Below are 5108 nucleotides of genomic sequence, written 5' to 3'. Positions count from 1 at the left end.
TGACCCAACACAATATTAGCTCAGTTTCTTTATGTTATCAAACATTATAATAAGACGTTCAGAAAGAACTAGATACCTTAACGAAAAGGGTGAAAAGTTGTTGTTTTTATAAGGACTTCAGAATATAAATATCACAGCTGTTTAGGATTAGGTAAAATTTGGTCTGATTAATGTTACAAACACGCCTTCCTGAGTCAGTGAAGGTTTGTCCTGCTTCTCTGAGTCATAAAACGTGTTATGGTTACGTCACTCGATGCTTGAAAAATTATGCTAATTTTTTATGGTCACAAACGAGGTATAGTCCGTTGGTTGAATCAGATTCAAATATTCATACAATTTAATTAAAAAAATCTAAATATTAATGTGAAAGCAATAAACATAGTCCAATTAAACGTATTAAACTTTTTTTTAAATAAAAATTTGTTACAACGCCCTATTGTTACAACATATAATAATTCAAACTCATTTCAAAGAAAAGTGAAAGAGAGCATACAAAAGGAATACTTTGGAAGCTTTATCTGTTTTGAATATTTCTCGGAACGTTCATGACTTTACTTAGTGAATTAATGCAAATATAAGTGTACACCAAAAAATTTGTTTTCATTAAAAGTCTATTTTGGTCTGCAAGTTTCAATACTAAACAAACATCACAATATCAGCCAAACAAGAAAATATAAAAAATTATCATTAGCTATTATCATTACTAAAATATTTCTCTACATTAACATGACCCTGTGGGAAATTCCTCTCGCTAGTATGCAAGTTTGACAAAAAGCAAAATAGAGAGAAAAGTCGTTTAGTTTTTTGAACATTAGTCCAGATTCACTATTCTATATAATTGTTGACATTTATAAAAAGCTGCCCCCCCCCCCAGTGGCACAGCGGTATGTCTGCGGACTTAGAACGCTAGAAACCGGTTTTCGATACCCGTGGTGGGCAGAGCACAGATAGCCCATTGTGTAGCTTTGTGCTTAACTTCAAACAAACAAACAATTTTCAACTGTGATGGTCAATCCCATATTTCGTTTGGAAACAAGTAATCCAAGAGTTGACGGTGGGTGGTATTGAATAGCTACCTTCTTTCTAGACTATTATTTTTAAATTAGGGACGGTTAGTGCAGTTAGCCCTCGAATGGCTTTGCGCGAAATTCAGTAAAACAATAAAGTAATAAAAGCAGGTTTTATTTAAAGGAAGGCTATTCATTGCCTTCGTTTTTTTAACCCATTTTCTCAGTCAAGCGTAAGAAGATACAGTCAAAAAGTTGAAGATTAAGTAATCACTCCATTTATTTAAACTATGTATAACTTATTGTGTTAAACTTTTCGTTATGGGTCAAATTTTTATTACCAACAATAAAAAAAAAATCATTCAACCAAGACTAAAATGTAGACAAAAAACAACATCCTGAACTGTAATTTTTTGTTTTTCCTATTTAGACACAACGTGAAGTTGACCTTTAGTGAACCTCACTCTCCCTTTGGGGTATTTAGGGCATTTGCCCGGAAGAATCCATGATGGGGCAGCCATGACAGGAGTCAACTTCAGTTAGGTGCATAAAAGTTTTTTGTTTTTTTTAACATTCATGTAAGAACATGTCAAATACCACTACACGATTAGAGTAACCTCAGAGTTGGCGGTGGGTGCTGTTGATTAACTTCCCTCTTGTTTATCAATTTAAAATTATGGACAAAAACTTTTGCTCAAATATCCAAAACAAGTAAATATTTTTAGGTTTTGCAGTGGAACTCTACAACCTTGCGTGTTGACTCTATTTTTTTGGAGTCACTAAGAAGTACTGGGAGCAACAAACTTGAATTCTTTACGAAAGTTGTTAGGTTCGTGTGGTTGCTATTACACAGCTGCACATGACAGTGGAAAACAAACTATTTGAGACTGCTATATAGAAGCCGAACAAACTTGAATTCTTTACGAAAGTTGTTAGGTTCGTGTGGTTGCTATTACACAGCTGCACATGACAGTGGAAAACAAACTATTTGAGACTGCTATATAGAAGCCGAACAAACTTGAATTCTTTACGAAAGTTGTTAGGTTCGTGTGGTTGCTATTACACAGCTGCACATGACAGTGGAAAACAAACTATTTGAGAATGCTATATAGAAGCCGAACAAACTTGTAAATACACCGTCTTAATGGTGTACTAGGACAAAATATGTCACACGTTACCACAAAAACTTTGTGAACGTAGCTGAAACGTAGTGAAAGCTTCGAAACCAGTTCTTTAATTTTGTATAATTGTAAGAGTTGAAAGGAAGAATAAAACTAATTATTGCATGAAATATAAAATCCACAGAAAGTGAAATGTGAATTGTCAAATGGTTGCTATTAATGTATATGTATAATATGTTGACCTATCTAACAGAGGAGAGAGAGGAAAATTGGCTTACACAGAATCTGGCCAACTGCAAAAGTTGTTTGTGTGGGAGTGTTAAAATCCCCGATATTATTTCACTCGCTGAAGCCTGTTTACGCTTCACAATTTAAGTTTTTCCGTTTGCTTCGATAGAAAACAAAAAAAAACAAAAGGCACGCTTAGATTGTGTACTTAACTTCCTGTAAGAGCAGCTAAGCCTAATAGGTCTAATTACTAGGGTTATCCTTCAGTTTCCATCTCTGTAAGTCAAAAAAAGCTATTATCATTACTAAAATATTTCTCTACATTAACATGATCCTGTGGGAAATTCCTCTCGCTAGTATGCAAGTGTGACAAAAAGCAAAATAGAGAGAAAAGTCGTTTAGTTTTTCGAACATTAGTCCAGATTTACTATTCTATATAATTGTTGACATTTAGTAAAAGACCCCCCAGTGGCACAGCGGTATATCTGCGGACTTCGAACGCTAGAAACCGGGTTTCGATACCCGTGGTGGGCAGAGTACAGATAGCCCATTGTGTAGCTTTGTGCTTAACTTCAAAACAAACTAAAAGATGATTATCTATGATAGTAATATATGTTATAAAAATGTCTAACACTATCTGTTATCGTCTTTGTCTGTTTTAATCTTGAGTTTCCTGAACAAAAATGATTTTTTGTGTCAATTTTCATTTATTTTCACGCTAATTTTGTGTTATTTTTATTTCAGATAATACTAACTTTAAGACTTTTTTTTACCAATAATTTTGTAAATTTTATTATGGTGAAAATAGCGCAGATGTGTTTTTATGGTGTAAATAGTCAAGGTGTTTTACTGTGGTGTAAACAGCCCGAATATTTTATTATGGTGAAAATAGCGCAGATGTGTTTTTATGGTGTAAATATTCAAGGTGTTTTACAAAGTGTAAACAGCCCGGATATTTTATTATGGTGAAAATAGCGCAGATGTGTTTTTATGGTGTAAATATTCAAGGTGTTTTACAAGGTGTAAACATCCCGGATATTTTATTATGGTGAAAATAATCCGTATGTTTTATTTCTGTTCTAGATAATATTCAATGCTTCATAACTCATGACTTCATTAAACCTTTTTTCCCCTTTAGTACTGAAGAGATTATTGTCAGGAAAAGCAGTGTCCAAATCTGATGGGCAAGACATGTCTTCCCTGCATGGTGAACCTTCTTCGAAGATGGTGACAAATCAGCTGCTAGAATATATATTTAGCAGAGCGTGAGATTTGTGATGCTATGGTAACTACTACCAGCGTTTTTCCACATTCTTCGTAGGACGTTCTCTATTGACGATCCTCTCTAGATGCAATGGATTATAAAAGTTAGTACCTTTTATATCTAGGCTGTAAGATCATTTGTTCCTGTTTAGTCAGCTTGCAAGGCCCCAGCACTACTTTTAAACTAGATATGACTTGGAATTAAAATATAAAATAAAGTACGAGTCTCACTAATGTGCACTTATTGTGGAACGGGTGTGGTATAATGGTTAGCATGCCTAGACTATGAATACGAGGATTCAACTTATTATGGAACGGGTTTGGTATAATGGTTAGCATGCCTGGACTATGAATACTTTTTACCTTCAGTCACAAACTATTTTAATTGTTATCCATGGCTGGCCATAGTTGGCAGGGGTTCTGGATCATGTCCCGGTCCCGAGGTCACTTTTCGCTTATCATCGATTTTCCACCTTAAATGTTTAATATTAACTATTAATTACGATTATTATTACCTTAAAAAGAATTAGGACCCATGTGATCTCCTAAAAGACTTCCTTCAATGAACATTCTCACAATTAAGTTTCTGGCCTAACTATTACCCAACTAGTTCACAGTTAAGTTTCTGGCCTAACTATTACCCAACTAGTTCACAGTTAAGTTTCTGGCCTAACTATTACCCAACTAGTTTACAGTGTAGTTTCTGACCTAACTATTATCTAACTAGGTCACAGCTAAGTTTCTAACCTAAAACTACCCAACTAGGTCACAGCCAAGTTTCTAACCCAAAAACTACCCAACTAGGTCACAGCCAAGATTCTGACCCAACTAACTTATAGCTCAATTACTGGTGGGATAAAATCTTCTGGTTTTGTATTACAAAATAATTTTTCTCAATCCTTTATCTAACCCTGTTGTAAGTCACGATTGCCGTAAACTCTCCTTGGAATAAGATATAGTCCTGTAAAAAAATTCGTTTACGACCATTTTCGCGTAAAGCTTCACAAGGGCTATCTGCGCATGCCAATAGACTAGATAGAAACCAATTAGTCAACAGCATATACCACCAACTCTGTGGCTACTCTTATCTGCCCGAATAGTGGAATTTGATTCTCATTCTTACAGGACACCGATAGCTCCAAAGTGTGGGGCGCGTTTTTTTGCGGCAATGGTTCGTGAACCATGAATCCTCGCATTCATAGTCTAGGCATGCTAACCATTATACCACACCCGTTCCATAATAAGTTGAATCCTCTCGGTGTTTGTGTATCAGATATGTAACTTGTTGTTAGAGTAAACTATTATAGAACTGTAAAAGTAGGATTATTTATGGTAACGCTTCCTTATCGGTGTTTGTGTATCAGATATGTAACTTGTTGTTAGAGTAAACTATTATATAACTGTAAAAGTAGGATTATTTATGGTAACGCTTCCTTATCGGTGTTTGTGTATCAGATATGTAACTTGTTGTTAGAGTAAACTATTATAG

At 34.8% G+C, this 5108-nt stretch overlaps 1 long non-coding RNA gene across 1 annotated transcript in view; it reads left to right on the top strand.

Annotated features, from left to right (window-relative positions):
* LOC111087530 overlaps positions 1 to 3977 on the top strand; it is a 44136-nt gene extending 40159 nt beyond the window's left edge. Inside the window, exons 3-4 of the long non-coding RNA XR_002612203.1 lie at positions 1438 to 1550; positions 3495 to 3977. This is a non-coding gene — a long non-coding RNA (uncharacterized LOC111087530). The remainder of the gene's footprint in view (positions 1 to 1437; positions 1551 to 3494) is intronic.
* Positions 3978 to 5108: the final 1131 nt, after the last annotated feature.

This window comes from Limulus polyphemus, unplaced genomic scaffold, assembly GCF_000517525.1.
Source record: "Limulus polyphemus unplaced genomic scaffold, Limulus_polyphemus-2.1.2 Scaffold2260, whole genome shotgun sequence".
Taxonomy (NCBI): Eukaryota; Metazoa; Arthropoda; class Merostomata; order Xiphosura; family Limulidae; genus Limulus; species Limulus polyphemus.
This window is presented reverse-complemented; position numbering and strand designations above follow the sequence as displayed.